The 20,062-nt window shown below is 48.1% G+C and overlaps 1 pseudogene; it reads right to left on the reverse strand.

Moving 5' to 3' along the window:
* Window positions 1-1,008: 1,008 nt before the first annotated feature.
* Window positions 1,009-20,062, reverse strand: part of LOC136626464 (oocyte zinc finger protein XlCOF6-like) — an 80,636-nt pseudogene continuing 61,582 nt past the window's right edge.

Raw genomic sequence — 20,062 nt, forward strand, 5'->3', positions numbered from 1 at the left:
CGTTTTCTCCATGCAGAAACTGAATGACGAACAAGAAGCAAATGAATTCTCGTTCAGTCGGGACATGCATTTAGACTGAATGAGTTATCGCCTGTGTAAAAGGGACCTAAGGAAAAAGATACCTAAAAAACAACTTCAAAGCCGATTTAATTAAAAGAATTAATTTAGAAAATGTTTCATCATGGGGCTAAATACATCCGATTGATCTTAGCACCCGTATCACGGCAGAAATTCAACACAGTGCCATAATGTTGGGTCAAATGAAGAGACGGTGGTTAGCAGAACGAAATGTGCTTTATTATAATGGGACTGGATACTGAGACAAACTTCACAATGCACAGAACGATGTATGCAGCGTCACGCTGTAAAGGTTCCAGGGTCCACATCTGGTGACGTTCTGGAGTGTACAAACAGATTTGGATGCTTCAATACTGACAATAGCAGTTTCTCGGAGACTGAGTAAGGCAGATTTGCGGTTAAGCCGTCACTTGAGAAGACTCACTCTCACACCACACCATTGTCGTGAGCGCTTGCAGTGGTGTGGATCCAGAGTTTCCTGGCGTGATGACTGTTAGTATGGTGTTCAGCGACAAATCAAAATTCTGCCTAAGCAATGATTATCATCGAGTGAGGTTCTGGAGGTGACGTGCCTCCAGAACCTGTAGAGTATGGTCAAGAATATGTGGTCAATACAACCCCAATAAGGTATTCGACTGCTCATTGAAGCAATGTCACGTTGCGTTAATGACTGCATGGGTCAACATGGTGGTTCCACTACTTACTGATAATCCTGTTTACTGGGTTACAGGCAATGTATAATTGTTTGAAATTAAAATGGATTGTTCAGAACTTAATTCTTTATCAGTGTGTCAAGTTTTGTCTCCTTTTGGGCATTTCCTCATGGTGTGGCATTTTTTATGTGTGGCAGTGTATATTCAAAAGCATTCTGAGGTCCTACAATGGAGCTCCATATTTCTTCCAATCTGAACCTTACAATGGCTTCTCTCCTTAGAGAGCTTTCTGATGTTCCACAAGGGATGATTTCAGGCTAAAACATTTCCTACATACTGCACAGAAATGGGGCTTCTCTCTTGTGTGAATTCTCAGATGTTTTAGGAGACTTGATTTATAAATAAAACATTTCCCACATTCTGGACATGAATTTGGTTTCTCTCCTGTGTGAGTTCTCTGATGTTCCACAAGACATGATTTCTGACTAAAACCCTTTCCACATTCTGAGCATAAAAATGGTTTCTCCTGTGTGAGTTCTCTCGTGTGTGACAAGATATGATTTCCTATTAAAAGATTTCCCACATTCTGAGCATGAAATGGCTTCTCTTCTGTGTGAATTCTTAGAGATTTCACAAGATTAGATTATTGGCTACAACACTTACCACATTCTGGACATGGAAATGGCTTCTCTCCTGTTTGACTTGTTAGATGTGTTATGAGATGCGATTGTTAGCTAAAACGCTTTTCACATTCGGAGCACGAAAATTGCCTCTCTCCTCTGTGAACTGTTAAGTGTTTCACAAGATTCGATTTTTGGCTTAAACGCTTCCCACATTCTGAGCATGCAAATGGCTTCTCTCCTGTGTGAATTCTCTTGTGCATGGAAAGATTAGATTTCTTTTTAAAATATTTCCCACATTCAGAACATGCAAAAACTTCTCCCAGTCTTTGTGCAGTTCTTTTTTTGACAATCAGTGATTGATTATCTTCTACTGCAGAAATATGAGAAAAAAGCAGATGTCTATTAGATCCTCCCATCCAGTCTTCACCTGAAAATAAAAACATATTTCCCCAGACAAATTACTTAATATTTTGTAATTTATATGTAAAAAGTTCATACAAACAGCAAGACATAACAAATGCAGTCACTAAATCAGGACAGGAGGTTCTATTTTTCCTAGTTACACACAAGAAATGTCAAATAAAGGAGTGTGTCAATGACATTAATCCAGCATATACAGAAACAATTCTACCAAAATAATTTTCATTAATTACACATACACTGGTAAGAAAGCCGTCACTGGATTCTACAACCCCAATTCCAAAAAAGTTGGGACACTGTGTAAAATGTAAATTAAAAAAAAAGAATGCAATGATTAGGAAATCTCATATAAACATATTTTATTTACAACAGAACACCTATAAGAAGGTGAAAGTGAGATATTTTCCCATTTCATAAAAAAAAATTAACTCATTTTAGAAATTGATGGCAGCAACACATCTCAAAAAAGTTGAGACAGGATTAACAAACGGCTGGAAAAGTAAGTGATACTAAGGTAAAAACAGCTGAAGGGTCAATTTTCTACTGAGTCACATGACTGTGTATAAAAAGAGCATGTTAGAGAGGCAGAGTCTCTCAAAAGCAAAGATGGTCAGAGGTTCACTAATCTGAATTACTGTTGATGGGGGTTTTCACCAGGCCAGCAGTCTTATTTGTGCTATAAATGTCTCATACCTCCCATTCACCCATAAATCCTTGTGTATAATTTAACCCACTATTCAGCGTGTTGATGGGAAAAAAAAACATCAACAGTAATTCAGGGACCATAAACTTTCACTCCCTTTTCAGTGTCTAGCTAAAAATGTTTGTGCACCTCTTGCAGCATTCCTGGGCTGACGAGCCCCCCAACAGTAATTCAGGGACCATAAAACTTTCACTCTCTTATTAGTGCCTAGTAGAGATGAGCGAGCATCAAAATGCTCGGGTGCTCGTTACTCGAGTCGAACTTTTCATGATGCTCGAGGGTTCGTTTCGAGTAACGAACCCCATTGAAGTCAATGGGCGACTCGAGCATTTTTGTATATGACCGATGCTCCGGATAGGTCTTCACTTGTGAAAAACCAGAAAACATCCGAAATCCATGGAAACACCACAGAAACAGATAGGGCAGGGCAGGGGCAGCATGCAGGGCTGCATCTCAGGCTCCCAGGTCCCACTATTAAGCCACAATATGGGCAAGAGTCTGCCCCCCCCCAACAATTTTTACTTTGGACAAACCCTCATTAGCAAGGCACACCTTAGCAAAGCACCACACTACCTGCAACCAAGCACAATCACTGCCTGGGGGTCACACCGCTGCCTCTTCTCCTGGGTTGCATGCTGCCCAACCCTCTGCACGACCCTGCGTCCACAGCACACACAAAAGTTTCCCTGCCCAGCCTTCAGCTGAGCTCATGCCACACGCTCGCTTCATAGCTACAACACCCTCATGTCTATTTCCAAGTGCGTCTGCGATGAGGAGGAACCAGAGACACACACTGCAGAGGGTTGGCAGGGCCAGACAGCAACCCTCTTCGAAAGGGGTGGGCGATAGCCCACAATGCTGTTAAGAATTGATGAGAAATTGACGTTCGATCTTCACATGAGCGGGCCCAGGGTCAAGCTTGTTCCCAGCCTCCATCTTGTGTGACCCAAGGTGCCGCGAGTTACATAGCAATGGGGAATCCATGAGCTAACACACGATTCATTCGGTGTTGGTGTCGGATAGCTCAATCAACACGCAAGGGGAAAGCCATCCCACAATGCTGTTGAGAATTGATGAGAAACTGACGTTCGATCTTCACGTGAGCGGGCCCAGGGTAAAGCTCATTCCCAGCAAACACCTTATGTGGCCCAAGGTGCTGCGAGTGACATAGCAATGGGGAATCCATGTGTCCACACACTACTCAATCTGTGTTTTGGGGACAGACAGGTAAATCACCGCAATGGGAAGTCTGTGTGCACCCACAGCATAGGTGGGTCCTAGGCGACCCAAGACATGAACCAAGAAGAAATCAGAGTGCCCAAACATGGCAGACTTTCACTGCACTGAGGATATAGAGCTCTGCACAAACCCTCAGCAATCGCGGGCATGAAGCGGACTTCAATGCTAGTTCAGCTGTGAACGTCTCATTACGGTAGTAACGCTCCTCTTCTGTGGCCCAAACAAGTTTCTCAGATAACTGTGGTAACACAAGAGAAAATACATATTGGCCTCGGCCCACAATTGATGCCCCAGTCAGTGAGTGGTTTTGGGCTAGATAGGTTAAACACCGCGATGGGAAGTCTGTGTGCACCCATAGTATAAACAGACTATGTAACATTCCAGCAGAAAAGGTATAAGCAGACCCCAGTAACATTTCGGTTGCAGTAGTATAGGCAGACCCCTGTAACATTTTGGTAGCAGGAGTATAGGCAGACCCCTGTAACATTTCTGTAGTAGAATTATAGGCAGACCCCTGTAACATTTAAATGGCAGCAGTATAAGCAGACCCCTGTAACATTTATGTAGCAGCAGTATAGGAAGACCCCTGTAACATTTACATAGCAGCAGTATAGGCAGACCCCAGTATCATTTCTGTAGTAACAGTATAAGCAGACCCCAGCACCATTTCTGTAGTAGAAGTATAGGCAGACCCCAGTAACATTTCTGTTGTAGAAGTATAGGCAGACCCCTGTAATATTTACGTAGCAGAAGTATAGGCAGACCCCTGTAACATTTCTGTGGCAGAAGTATAGGCAGACCCCTGTAACATTTTTGTAGCAGCAGTATAGGCAGACCCCTGTAACATTTACGTGGCAGAAGTATAGGCAGACCCCAGTAACAATCTTGTAGCAGAAGCATAGGCAGACCCCAGTAACATTCTTGTAGCAGAAGTATAGGCAGACCCCTGTAACATTTAAGTGGCAGCAGTATAGGCAGACACCAGCACTATTTCTGTAGTAGAGCCAGGTTCAAAAATCCAATTTGCCATAAACATGAAGAAACCAAGGCCTCCATCAGTCCAGTCATTCTTGACATTCAGCAGCTGATTGCAAGCAGCCCTTGAAAATCAACTCGGAGACCATCCCACCAAGTTGGTTTATCACGAATGAGGTTTTGGCAAGTGCTGAAATCTCTGAACCTGAAACCATACCGAATAATGTGTGCAGGGACTGAAAGAGTTCAACAAAGCTGAAAGATGTAAATCACTGTACGTGGTGACTGAAGGACTTTTGGAACCATTGCTCTACTTTATGACTGATGAAGCGTGGTTCTATTTATCAGGTCACATGAATTTATAGAATATGAGGGAGCGGCCTACTGAAAATCCCCACCTGACTTGCCAAACACCACTGCATAACCAGAAAGTTGGTGCTTGGTGCGCAGTGCACGGGAACACATACAGTTGACCCAATTTTCCTGGAATCAACTGTGAATACTGAAGTTTATCCGGACATGTTTAAACAGTTTTATGACCAACTAATACCAGAAGAAAGAATGTACTGTTTTTCCCAACAAGATGAGGCAGCATGCCACACCTCACTGGCATCGGAACATGCACTATTTATGGAAGAGCGAACTATGAGCAAGCGGTTATGGTAATAAATGATAAAACCAACTTCTGTGCACACCAGCAGACTTCAGGGATTAGGACAGGCCTGCCAGTTACAAGGTAAGGGCTCCTGTTCACGGGCGCAGCGATATCCCATGGCAGATCCCCGCCGTGAGAGCTGCCGCTGGGGAACAGGGGAGAGCTGACAGCTATCCGCGCTGAGCCTATCTGACAGATAGGTTCACCACGGAGAATCGTGGCAATTCGCAGCATGCTGCAATTTTAATCCCGCGAGCGGAGAATTGCTATGATTCTCCGCTCAAGAACAGCAGGGTTGAGCTTTCCATAGTAAGTCTGGAAAGCGTTCACTGCGTTCTCTGCGGCCCGATTATCGGAGGCAAAATTCGCCCGAGGACAGAAGGCCTAAGGGCTCGAGCAATCGCTACAACTACAGAAGCGTAATCGGAGATGAGCCTGGAACTTATAGACTGTTTTAAAGGGGTACGCATCCACCGGTTGCGGACAAGTCATCGGTTAATACTTAAGTGACATTGGGACTGTGCATGGTAAACCACCATTTATTACTGAGTTAGTACATATGGTGGTAATATCACCTGCGCCATAGTTAAAGTGCATTATGGAACTTTGTGACTACCGAAAGATTGTTCTATCATTCCAGTAGCGTTAAAGCTTTTCCTACTTTTAGTTAGAGCCAGTTCGGTTGTGATGTTTCCAGAGTAACTGCCTAACTTTCTGCAAGAGACAAAACCTTCTAGCGTTTCTTCATTCTCCAAGTTCATTTCTTGTAATAAAAACATGTATGTTCATAGTCCTGATGTCCACATCCAGCCGTGGTTCCTGTGTCATCTGCCTTTACCCTCTCTGAGAGCCTCTTAGGCTTTCTGTACACATTCATATTTTTGCTCCACTTTGTATAGGTCTGCATGAACCCAGTGCCAGAACCTCGCCGAATCTGTATAAGCACGCTACTATACTCCCATATGCCTCCAATTTCATTTTCATGAATGAGCACTAGAGATGAGCGAGCGTACTCGTCCGAGCTTGATACTCGTTCGAGTATTAGGGTACTCGAGATGCTCGTTACTCGAGACGAGCACCACGCGATGTTCGAGTCACTTTCATTTCCTTCCCTGAGAAATTAGCGTGCTTTTCTGGCCAATAGAAAGACAGGGAAGGCATTACAACTTCCTCCTGTGACGTTCCAGCCCTATACCACCCCCCTGCAGTGAGTGGCTGGGGAGATCAGGTGACACCCTAGTATTTAAATCTGCCCCGCCCGCGGCTCGCCACAGATGCATTCTGACAGAAATCATCGTTATATTCGTCTTCAAGAACCCCAACGGTCCTTCTTAGGGCCACATCTGACCGTGTGCAGTACTGTTGAGGCTGCTTTTAGCAGTGTTGCACAATTTTTTTTTTTTTTTGTATATCGGGCGTGCAGACCATAGCGTCCTCAGTCTGCAGTCATTTTACAGTATAGGGCCAGTACTGCTGAGGCAGGGACAGTGGTACAGGGAAAGAGATATACTGGCTATATAGGCAGTGGGCTTTTTCCAAAAAATTGTAAAAAAAAATCTTTGGGCTGCCTGTGACCGTGTTCAGTTTACTAAGTGTCTGCTGGGGGTAGTAGTCGCTAACCATTACCCAGCTAGGTGTTACTGCAGCCTTGCGCATAATTTTTTCTGGCTGCACTGTGCTTTCAATAACCACAGTCATCCTTCAACAGGGAAATCCTTATACAGGCTATATAGGCAGTGGGCTTTTTTCCAAAATTGGTAAAAAAATACTATATTTGGGCTGCCTCTGACCGTCTTCAGTTTACGGCGTGTGTGCTGGGGGTAGTAGTCGCTGATTAATACCCAGCCTTGTGCATAATTTTTTCTGGCTGCACTATGCTTTCAATAACCACAGTCATCCTCCAACAGGGAAATCCATATACAGGCTATATCACAGACAGTGGGCTTTTTCCCAAAAATTGGTAAAAAAATACTATATTTGGGCTGCCTGTGACCGTCTTCAGTTTACTAAGTGTCTGCTGGGGGTAGTAGTCGCTAACTATTACCCAGCTAGGTGTTACTGCAGCCTTGCGCATAATTTTTTCTGGCTGCACTGTGCTTTCAATAACCACAGTCATCCTCCAACAGGGAAATCCTTATACAGGCTATATAGGCAGTGGGCTTTTTTCCAAAATTGGTAAAAAAATACTATATTTGGGCTGCCTGTGACCGTTTTCAGTTTACTGCGTGTGTGCTGGGGGTACTAGTCGCTGATTAATACCCAGCCTTGCGCATAATTTTTTCTGGCTGCACTGTGCTTTCAATAACCACAGTCATCCTCCAACAGGGAAATCCATATACAGGCTATATCACAGGCAGTGGGCTTTTTCCCAAAAATTGGTAAAAAAATACTATATTTGGGCTGCCTGTGACCGTCTTCAGTTTACTAAGTGTCTGCTGGGGGTAGTAGTCGCTAATAGAGATGAGCGAACGTACTCGTCCGAGCTCAATGCTCGGGCGAATATTAGGGTGTTCGGGATGCTCGTTACTCGTAACGAGTACCACGCGGTGTTCCGGTTACTTTCACTTTCTTCCCTGAGAAATTTGCGCGCTTTTCTGGCCAATTGAAAGACAGGGAAGGCATTACAACTTCCTCCAGTGTTGTTCCAGCCCTATACCACCCCCCTGCTGTGAGTGGCTGGGGAGATCAGATGTCACCGGAGTATAAAAGTCGGCCCCTCCCGCGGCTTGCCTCAGATGCCTTGTGAGTTAGCTGAGGGACAGTGCTGCTGGTGCCTGAGCTGCTGTAGGGAGAGCGTTAGGAGTTAGTGTAGGCTTCAAGAACCCCAAAGGTCCTTCTTAGGGCCACATCTACCTGTGTGCAGGCTGCTGCTAGCAGTGGGTTTTTTTTTTTTTTACTCAAAATCGGCAGTGCAGAGCATTGCACCCGGCATTAGGGACAGAAGTGGTGCTTAGGCAGGGAGAGTGTTAGGAGTGAGTGTAGCCTTCAAGAACCTCAACGGTCCTTTCTAGGGCCAAATTTAACCGTGTGCAGTACTGTGCTGGCTGCTGTTAGCAGTGTTGCATATTTTTTTTTCTAAAAATCGTCTGTGCAGAGCATTGCACCCTCCATTGATACTACAGGGACAGAATTGTGTAGGCAGGGCCGCAACACAGTTATTGTTCATTGAATATACGCAGTGGGGCCTTTCCTTTGCAAAAAAGGGAAAAAATTATATTTGGCCTGCCTGTGTCAGTCCTAAGGTCTCCGTGTACGTGTGTGCTGCGTGGAGAACGTACAAAAATCAGACGCAACCAGCTACGGTTTACTGCAGGCTTGTGCCATTTTCTTTCCTGACTGGCAAATACCTGCTCTGCCAGAGTTAATAACTCTGCTACACTAAAGTTGTGTGACACTTTTTCAGGGCCACACCACAGTTATTAAACGTATTGTTCATTGAATATACGCAGTGGGGCCTTCCCTTTGCAAAAAAGGGAAAAAATTATATTTGGCCTGCCTGTGTCAGTCCTAAGGTCTCCGTGTACGTGTGTGCTGCGTGGAGAACGTACAAAAATCAGACGCAACCAGCTACGGTTTACTGCAGGCTTGCGCCATTTTCTTTCCTGACTGGCAAATACCTGCTCTGCCAGAGTTAATAACTCTGCTACACTAAAGTTGTGTGACACTTTTTCAGGCCCACACCACAGTTATTAAACGTATTGTTCATTGAATGTACGCAGTGGGGCCTTCCCTTTGCAAAAAAGGGAAAAAATTATATTTGGCCTGCCTGTGTCAGTCCTAAGGTCTCCGTGTACGTGTGTGCTGCGTGGAGAACGTACAAAAATCAGACGCAACCAGCTACGGTTTACTGCAGGCTTGCGCCATTTTCTTTCCTGACTGGCAAATACCTGCTCTGCCAGAGTTAATAACTCTGCTACACTAAAGTTGTGTGACACTTTTTCAGGGCCACACCACAGTTACTAAAAGTATTGTTCATTGAATATACGCAGTGGGGCCTTCCCTTTGCAAAAAAGGGAAAAAATTATATTTGGCCTGCCTGTGTCAGTCCTAAGGTCTCCGTGTACGTGTGTGCTGCGTGGAGAACGTACAAAAATCAGACGCAACCAGCTACGGTTTACCGCAGGCTTGCGCCATTTTCTTTCCTGACTGGCAAATACCTGCTCTGCCAGAGTTAATAACTCTGCTACACTAAAGTTGTGTGACACTTTTTCAGGGCCACACCACAGTTATTAAACGTATTGTTCATTGAATATACGCAGTGGGGCCTTCCCTTTGCAAAAAAGGGAAAAAATTATATTTGGCCTGCCTGTGTCAGTCCTAAGGTCTCCCTGTACGTGTGTGCTGCGTGGAGAACGTACAAAAATCAGACGCAACCAGCTACGGTTTACCGCAGGCTTGCGCCATTTTCTTTCCTGACTGGCAAATACCTGCTCTGCCAGAGTTAATAACTCTGCTACACTAAAGTTGTGTGACACTTTTTCAGGGCCACACCACAGTTATTAAACGTATTGTTCATTGAATATACGCAGTGGGGCCTTTCCTTTGCAAAAAAGGGAAAAAATTATATTTGACCTGCAGGCTTGCGCCAATTTATTTCCTGCCTGTGAAATCAAATCACTGGTAATACAACATGCTGAGGGGTAGGGGTAGGCCTAGAGGATGTGGACGCGGCCGAGGACGCGGAGGGCCAAGTGAGGGTGTGGGCACAGGCCGAGCTCCTGATCCAGGTGTGTCGCAGCCGACTGCTGCGCGATTAGGAGAGAGGCACGTTTCTGGCGTCCCCACATTCATCGCCCAATTAATGGGTCCACGCGGTAGACCTTTATTAGAAAATGAGCAGTGTGAGCAGGTCCTGTCCTGGATGGCAGAAAGTGCTTCGAGCAACCTATCGTCCAGCCACAGTTCTGTGCCGTCCACTGCTGCAAATCCGAATCCTCTGTCTGCTGCTCCTCCTTCCTCCCAGCCTCCTCACTCCACTACAATGACACATGCTCAGGAGCGGCAAGACTCCCAGGAACTGTTCTCGGGCCCCTGCTCAGATTGGGCAGCAGTGGTTCCTCTCCCACCAGAGGAGTTTATAGTCACTGATGCCCAACCGTTGGAAAGTTCCCGGGGTCCGGGGGATGAGGCTGGGGACTTCCGCCAACTGTCTCAAGAACTTTCTGTGGGTGAGGAGGACAATGACGATGAGACACAGTTGTCTTGCAGTGAGGTAGTAGTAAGGGCAGTAAGTCTGAGGGAGGAGCGCACAGAGGATTCGGAGGAAGAGCAGCAGGACGATGAGGTGACTGACCCCACCTGGTGTGCAACGCCTACACAGGACAGGTCTTCAGAGGGGGAGGCACGGGCAGCAGCAGGGCAGGTTGCAAGAGGCAGTGCGGTGGCCAGGGGTAGAGGCAGGGCCAGACCGAATAATCCACCAACTGTTTCCCAAAGCGCACCCTCGCGCCATGCAATCCCTGCAGAGGCCGAGGTGCTCTAAGGTCTGGCAGTTTTTCACAGAGATGCCTGACGACCGACGAACAGTGGTGTGCAACCTTTGTCGCGCCAAGATCAGCCGGGGAGCCACCACCAACAGCCTCACCACCACCAGCATGCGCAGACATATGATGGCCAAGCACCCCACAAGGTGGGACGAAGGCCGTTCACCGCCTCCGGTTTGCACCGCTGCCTCTCCCCCTGTGCCCCAACCTGCCACTGAGATCCAACCCCCCTCTCAGGACACAGGCACTACCGTCTCATGGCCTGCACCCACACCCTCACCTCCGCTGTCTTCGGCCCCATCCACCAATGTCTCGCACCGCACAGTCCAGCCGTCGCTAGCGCAAGTGTTGGAGCGCAAGTACGCCGCCACGCACCTGCACGCTCAATCGTTAACCGTCCACATAGCCAAATTTATCAGCCTTGAGATGCTGCCGTATAGGGTTGTGGAAACGGAGGCTTTCAAAGCTATGATGGCGGCGGCGGCCCCGCGCTACTCAGTTCCCAGTCGCCACTACTTTTCCCGATGTGCCGTCCCAGCCCTGCACGACCACGTCTCCCGCAACATTGTACGCGCCCTCACCAATGCGGTTAGTGGCAAGGTCCACTTAACTACGGACACGTGGACAAGCACAGGCGGGCAGGGCCACTACATCTCCCTGACGGCACATTGGGTGAATTTAGTGGAGGCTGGGACAGAGTCAGAGCCTGGGACCGCTCACGTCCTACCCACCCCCAGAATTGCGGGCCACAGCTCGGTGGTGGTATGTTCGGCGGTGTATGCTTCCTCCACTAAAACACCCTCCTCCTCCTCCTCCCCCTCCACCTCTGTCTCGCAATCTAGATGTGTCAGCAGCAGCAGGACCTCGCCAGCAGTCGGTGTCGCGCAGCGTGGCAGCACAGCGCTGGGCAAGCGTCAGCAGGCCGTGCTGAAACTACTCAGCTTAGGAGATAGGAGGCACACGGCCCACGAACTGCTGCAGGGTCTGACAGAGCAGACCGACCGCTGGCTTGCGCCGCTGAGCCTCCAACCGGGCATGGTCGTATGTGACAACGGCCGTAACCTGGTGGCGGCTCTGCAGCTCGGCAGCCTCACGCACGTCCCATGTCTGGCCCACGTCTTTAATTTGGTGGTTCAGCGCTTTCTGAAAAGCTACCCACGCTTGTCAGACCTGCTCGTAAAGGTGCGCCGGCTCTGCGCACATTTCCGCAAGTCCCACACGGACGCTGCCACCCTGCGCACCCTGCAACATCGCTTTAATCTGCCAGTGCACCGACTGCTGTGCGACGTGCCCACACGGTGGAACTCTACGCTCCACATGTTGGCCAGGCTCTATGAGCAGCGTAGAGCTATCGTGGAATACCAACTCCAACATGGGCGGCGCAGTGGGAGTCAGCCTCCTCAATTCTTTTCAGAAGAGTGGGCATGGTTGGCAGACATCTGCCAGGTCCTTGGCAACTTTGAGCAGTCTACCCAGGTGGTGAGCGGCGATGCTGCAATCATTAGCGTCACCATTCCTCTGCTATGCATCTTGAGAAGTTCCCTGCAAACCATAAAGGCAGCCGCTTTGCGCTCGGAAACGGAGGCGGGGGAAAACAGTATGTCGCTGGATAGTCAGAGCACCCTCCTGTCTATATCTCAGCGCATTCAGGAGGAGGAGGAGGAGGAGCATGAGGAGGATGAGGAGGAGGGGGAAGAGACAGCTTGGCCTACTGCTGACGGTGCCCCTGCTGCTTGCCTGTCATCCTTTCAGCGTGTATGGCCTGAGGAGGATGAGGATGAGGAAGAGGAGGAGGAGGAGGAGGATCCTGAAAGTGATCTTCCTAGTGAAGACAGCCATGTGTTGCGTACGGGTACCCTGGCACACATGGCTGACTTCATGTTAGGATGCCTTTCTCGTGACCCTCGCGTTGCACGCATTCTGGCCACTACGGATTACTGGGTGTACACACTGCTCGACCCACGCTATAAGGAGAACCTTCCCAGTCTCATTCCCGAAGAGGAAAGGGGTTCGAGAGTGTTGCTATACCACAGGACCCTGGCGGACAAGCTGATGGTAAAATTCCCATCTGACAGCGCTAGTGGCAGAAGGCGCAGTTCCGAGGGCCAGGTAGCAGGGGAGCTGCGGAGATCGAGCAGCATGTACAGCCCAGGCAGTGCAACAGTCTTTAAGGGCCTGGACAGCTTTATGGCTCCCCACCAAGATAGTGTCACCGCTCCCCAGTCAAGGCTGAGTCGGCGGGAGCACTGTAAAAGGATGGTGAGGGAGTACGTAGCGGATCACATGACCGTCCTCCGTGACGCCTCTGCCACCTACAACTACTGGGTGTCGAAGCTGGACACGTGGCCTGAACTAGCGCTGTATGCCCTGGAGGTGCTTGCTTGTCCTGCGGCTAGCGTTTTGTCGGAGAGGGTGTTTAGTGCGGCTGGGGGAATCATCACAGATAAGCGTACCCGCCTGTCAACCGACAGTGCCGACAGGCTAACACTCATCAAGATGAACAAAGCGTGGATTTCCCCAGACTTCTCTTCTCCACCAGCGGACAGCAGCGATACGTAAGCAATACGTAGGCTGCACCCGCGGATGGAAGCTACGTTCTCTCTCACCATCCAAAACGGGGACATTTCTGCTTCATCAATCTGTGTCTAATATTCCTCCTCCTCCTCCTGCTCCTCCTCCTGAAACCTCACGTAATCACGCTGAACGGGCAATTTTTCTTAGGGCCACAAGGCTCACTCATCTAATTTTTCTAAACAATTTTTATATGTTTCAATGCTCTTAAAAGCGTTGAAACTTTAACTTGAACCAATTTTTCGTTAAACTGGGCTGCCTCCAGGCCTAGTTACCACTTAAGCCACATTAACCAAAGCGATTAATGGGTTTCACCTGCCAATTTTTACTGAGGTACATTAGTACTGTTGGTACACCAATTTTTTGGGGCCCTCACCTACAGTGTAATCATAGCAATTTGTATGTTCTTCGCCTGCACTCATGGTACAGAAGTGTGTGTGGGGTTGGCCTACACTTTAGCTACATAAATGTAACTTGGGCCTTGGCTATACTGCAGCTACTGAAATGGAACTAAGACTGCGCTCCCACTATACTGCTGCTTCGGAATTGTTACTGGGGCCTGTCTTGAGTGCTACTATTGCTGACATGGAACGAAGACTGCGCTCCCGCTATACTGCTGCTTCGGAATTGTTACTGGGGCCTGTCTTGAGTGCTACTATTGCTGACATGGAACGAAGACTGCGCTCCCGCTATACTGCTACTTCGGAATTGTTACTGGGGCCTGTCTTGAGTGCTACTATTGCTGACATGGAACGAAGACTGCGCTCCCGCTATACTGCTGCTTCGGAATTGTTACTGGGGCCTGTCTTGAGTGCTACTATTGCTGACATGGAACGAAGACTGCGCTCCTCCTATAATGCTGCTAGTGATATGTTAGTGGGGCCTGTCCTAATGCTACGGCTGAAATGTTACGAATTATGGGCTCTGCCTATACCGCTGCTAATGGTATGTCTCTGGGGTGTGGAAAGAGAGGCTTCCCAAAGACATGATGGCCGCGAGGCCATTTCCCACCAACGCGGTTACTGTTAAGGTGCATATAACCACGGACACGTGGAGAGGACACGTAGTGCCTCAAAAACATCCCCCTCCTCCTCCAACAGGGAAAACATTCTTGGCAAATGCCTTTGCATTGGTTCGTCTGGTGGCAGTCCAAGAATTTCATCTTTACCGACACTACAAGAGAGTCCCCCCACCATCCCCCCGCCACGGCCCACTTAATCCTGGCCACATTCCGAAAACCAACAAAATAAAACCGCGCTACTAGGTCCGCAGTCACCACCACATTACCACCAACGCGGTTACTGTTAAGGTACATATTACCAGTCTGACTGGGGCATGCAGACACCTTTACAGAATGAATAGTGTGTGGCACATAGGTTCCCCATTGCTATGCCCACGTGTGCAGCTCCTGATGGCGGTGGCACAGGATTCTATTTCTCATTGCTTCTGTACAGCATTGTGGGCTATCGCCCCACCACTTTTAAAGAGGGTCGCTGCCTAGCCGTGCCAATCCCTCTGCAGTGTGTGCCTGCGGTTCCTCCTCATGGCAGACGCACTTATAAATAGACATGAGGGTGGTGTGGCATGAGGGCAGCTGAAGGCTGCGCAGGGACAGTTTGTTGTGCGCTGTGGGGGGGGGGGAGGGGGGGCGGTTGGTCAGCATGTAACCCAGGAGAAGTGGCAGCGGAGTGTCATCCAGGCAGTGATTGTGCTTTGTTGTAGGTAGTGTGGTGCTTAGCAAAGGTATGCCATGCTAATGAGGGCTTTTCAGAAGTAAAAGTTGTTGGGAGGGGGGGGGGGGGGCACTCTTGCCGGTATTGTGGCTCAATAGTGGGACCTGTGAACTTGAGATGCAGCCCAACACGTAGCCCCTCGCCTGCCCTATCCGTTGCTGTGTCGTTCCCATCACTTTCTTGAATTGCCCAGATTTTCACACATGAAAACCTTAGCGAGCATCGGCGAAATACAAAAATGCTCGGGTCGCCCATTGACTTCAATGGGGTTCGTTATTCGAAACGAACCCTCGAGCATCGCGATAATTTCGTCCCGAATAACGAGCACCCGAGCATTTTGGTGCTCGCTCATATCTAGTCGCTAACTATTACCCAGCTAGGTGTTACTGCAGCCTTGCACATAATTTTTTCTGGCTGCACTGTGCTTTCAATAACCACAGTCATCCTCCAACAGGGAAATCCTTATACAGGCTATATAGGCAGTGGGCTTTTTTCCAATATTGGTAAAAAAATACTATATTGGACTGCCTGTGACCGTCTTCAGTTTACTGCGTGTGTGCTGGGGGTACTAGTCGCTGATTAATACGCAGCCTTGCGCATAATTTTTTCTGGCTGCACTGTGCTTTCAATAACCACAGTAATCCTCCAACAGGGAAATCCATATACAGGCTATATCACAGGCAGTGGGCTTTTTCACAAAAATTGGTAAAAAAATACTATATTTGGGCTGCCTGTGACCTTCTTCAGTTTACTAAGTGTCTGCTGGGGGTAGTAGTCGCTAACTATTACCCAGCTAGGTGTTACTGCAGCCTTGCACATAATTTTTTCTGGCTGCACTGTGCTTTCAATAGCCACAGTCATCCTCCAACAGGGAAATCCATATACAGGCTATATCCCAGGCAGTGGGCTTTTTCACAAAATTGGTAAAAAAATAGTATATTTGGGCTGCCTGTGACTGTCTTCAGTTTACGGCGTGTGTGCTGGGGGTAGTAGTCGCTAATTAATACCCAGCCTTGCGCATAATTTTTTCTGGCTGCACTGTGCTTTCAATAACCACAGTCATCCTCCAACAGGGAAATCCTTATACAGGCTATATAGGAAGTGGGCTTTTCTCCAAAATTGGTAAAAAAAATACTATATTTGGGCTGCCTGTGACCGTCTTCAGTTTACGGCGTGTGTGCTGGGGGTAGTAGTCGCTGATTAATACCCAGCCTTGCGCATAATTTTTTCTGGCTGCACTGTGCTTTCAATAACCACAGTCATCCTCCAACAGGGAAATCCATATACAGGCTATATCACAGGCAGTGGGCTTTTTCCCAAAAATTGGTAAAAAAATACTATATTTGGGCTGCCTGTGACCGGCTTCAGTTTACTAAGTGTCTGCTGGGGGTAGTAGTCGCTAACTATTACCCAGCTAGGTGTTACTGCAGCCTTGCGCATAATTTTTTCTGGCTGCACTGTGCTTTCAATAACCACAGTCATCCTCCAACAGGGAAATCCTTATACAGGCTATATAGGCAGTGGGCTTTTTTCCAAAATTGGTAGAAAAATGCTATATTCGGGCTGCCTGTGACCGTCTTCAGTTTACTGCGTGTGTGCTGGGGGTACTAGTCGCTGATTAATACCCAGCCTTGCGCATAATTTTTTCTGGCTGCACTGTGCTTTCAATAACCACAGTCATCCTCCAACAGGGAAATCCATATACAGGCTATATCACAGGCAGTGGGCTTTTTCACAAAATTGGTAAAAAAATACTATATTTGGGCTGCCTGTGACCATCTTCAGTTTACGGCGTGTGTGCTGGGGGTAGTAGTCACTGATTAATACCCAGCCTTGCGCATAATTTTTTCTGGCTGCACTGTGCTTTCAATAACCACAGTCATCCTCTAACAGGGAAATCCATATACAGGCTATATCACAGGCAGTGGGCTTTTTCACAAAAATTGGTAAAAAAATACTATATTTGGGCTGCCTGTGACCGTCTTCAGTTTACTAAGTGTCTGCTGGGGGTAGTAGTCGCTAACTATTACCCAGCTAGGTGTTACTGCAGCCTTGCGCATAATTTTTTCTCGCTGCACTGTGCTTTCAATAACCACAGTCATCCTCCAACAGGGAAATCCATATACAGGCTATATAGGCAGTGGGCTTTTTTCCAAAATTGGTAGAAAAATACTGTATTTGGGCTGCCTGTGACCGTCTTCAGTTTACTGCGTGTGTGCTGGGGGTACTAGTCGCTGATTAATACCCAGCCTTGCGCATAATTTTTTCTGGCTGCACTGTGCTTTCAATAACCACAGTCATCCTCCAACAGGGAAATCCATATACAGGCTATATCACAGGCAGTGGGCTTTTTCACAAAAATTGGTAAAAAAATACTATATTTGGGCTGCCTGTGACCGGCTTCAGTTTACTAAGTGTCTGCTGGGGGTAGTAGTCGCTAACTATTACCCAGCTAGGTGTTACTGCAGCCTTGCGCATAATTTTTTCTGGCTGCACTGTGCTTTCAATAACCACAGTCATCCTCCAACAGGGAAATCCATATACAGGCTATATCACAGGCAGTGGGCTTTTTAATAAAATTGGTAAAAAAATACTGTATTTGGGCAGCCTGTGACCGTCTTCAGTTTACGGCGTGTGTGCTGGGGGTAGTAGTCGCTGATTAATACCCAGCCTTGCGCATAATTTTTTCTGGCTGCACTGTGCTTTCAATAACCACAGTCATCCTCCAACAGGGAAATCCATATACAGGCTATATCACAGGCAGTGGGCTTTTTCACAAAATTGGTAAAAAAATAGTATATTTGGGCTGCCTGTGACCGTCTTCAGTTTACGGCGTGTGTGCTGGGGGTAGTAGTCACTGATTAATACCCAGCCTTGCGCATAATTTTTTCTGGCTGCACTGTGCTTTTAATAACGACAGTCATCCTCCAACAGGGAAATCCATATACAGGCTATATAGGCAGTGGGCTTTTTCACAAAATTGGTAAAAAAATACTATATTTGGGCTGCCTGTGACCATCTTCAGTTTACGGCGTGTGTGCTGGGGGTAGTAGTCACTGATTAATACCCAGCCTTGCGCATAATTTTTTCTGGCTGCACTGTGCTTTCAATAACCACAGTCATCCTCTAACAGGGAAATCCATATACAGGCTATATCACAGGCAGTGGGCTTTTTCACAAAAATTGGTAAAAAAATACTATATTTGGGCTGCCTGTGACCGTCTTCAGTTTACTAAGTGTCTGCTGGGGGTAGTAGTCGCTAACTATTACCCAGCTAGGTGTTACTGCAGCCTTGCGCATAATTTTTTCTGGCTGCACTGTGCTTTCAATAACCACAGTCATCCTCCAACAGGGAAATCCATATACTGGCTATATAGGCAGTGGGGTTTTTCCCAAAAATTGTAAACAAATACTATATTTGGGCTGCCTGCGATAGTCTTCAGTTTACTGCGTGTCTGCCTGGGGGTAGTAGTCGCTCATTATTACCAAACTAAGCGTTACAGCAGGCTTGCGCATAATCGTTTCCTGGCTCTGCTGTGTCCGTTACATGATCGCCGTCATCCCGCCAGAGGGAAAGAGTATACATATATACGCTGCACACGGTGTCTGGTTTTTCACCTCACCATTTTAAAAAATTGAAGCAAAATACTTAAGGCCTACCACTGGCCTTTGGCCACTTGACTGGTTCTGCCCTGTGAATTCCAGTAGCTCAGTCATACGCACCTAGGTCTGACTACAGGCTTGCGCATAATTGTTTCCTGGCTCTGCTGTGCGTTCCGTAAGCGAAGTCAGCCTCCAACCACAGGCCAATAAGCGGCACATTTAATTACAGCGTTCTGTTTCTGCTCTACTCGTAATTTACCATGCTGAGGGGTAGGGGTAGGCCTAGAGGACGTGGATGCGGGCGAGGACGCGGAGGCCCAGGGGATTAGGAGAGAGGCAAGTTTCTGGGGTCCCCAGATTCATCTCACAATTAATGGTCCACGCGGTAGACCTTTATTAGAAACTGAGCAGTGTGAGCAGGTCCTGTCGTGGATGGCAGAAAGTGCATCCACCAATCTATCGACCACCCAGTCTTCTATGCCGTCCACTACTGCAACTCTGAATCCTCTGGCTGCTGCTCCTCCTTCCTCCCAGCCTCCTCACTCCATTAAAATGACACATTCTGAGAAGCAGGCAGACTCCCAGGAACTGTTCTCGGGCCCCTGCCCAGAATGGGCAGCAATGGTTCCTCTCCCAGAGGAGGAGTTTGTCGTGACTGATGCCCAACCTTTGGAAAGTTCTCGGGGTCCGGGGGATGAGGCTGGGGACTTCCGGCAACTGTCTCAAGAGCTTTCAGTGGGTGAGGAGGACGATGACGATGAGACACAGTTGTCTATCAGTGAGGTAGTAGTAAGGGCAGTAAGTCCGAGGGAGGAGCGCACAGAGGATTCGGAGGAAGAGCAGCTGGACGATGAGGTGACTGACCCCACCTGGTTTGCTAAGCCTACTGAGGACAGGTCTTCAGAGGGGGAGGCAAGTTAGGCAGCAAGGCAGGTTGGAAGATGCAGTGCGGTGGCCAGGGGTAGAGGCAGGGCCAGACCGAATAATCCACCAACTGTTTCCCAAAGCGCCCCCTCGCGCCATGCAATCCCTGCAGAGGCCGAGGTGCTCAAAATTGTGGCAGTTTTTCACTGAGAGTGCAGACAACTGACGAACTGTGGTGTGCAAGGTTTGTCGCGCCAAGATCAGCCGTGGAGCCACCACCACCAGCCTCACCACCACCAGCATGCGCAGACATATGATGGCCAAGCACCCCACAAGGTGGGACGAAGGCCGTTCACCGCCTCCAGTTTGGACCACTGCCTCTCCCCCTGTGCCCCAACCTGCCACTGAGATCCAACCCCCCTCTCAGGACACAGGCACGACCGTCTCCCGGCCTGCACCCAC

The sequence above is a fragment of the Eleutherodactylus coqui genome, chromosome 4, assembly GCF_035609145.1.
Source record: "Eleutherodactylus coqui strain aEleCoq1 chromosome 4, aEleCoq1.hap1, whole genome shotgun sequence".
Lineage (NCBI taxonomy): Eukaryota > Metazoa > Chordata > Amphibia > Anura > Eleutherodactylidae > Eleutherodactylus > Eleutherodactylus coqui.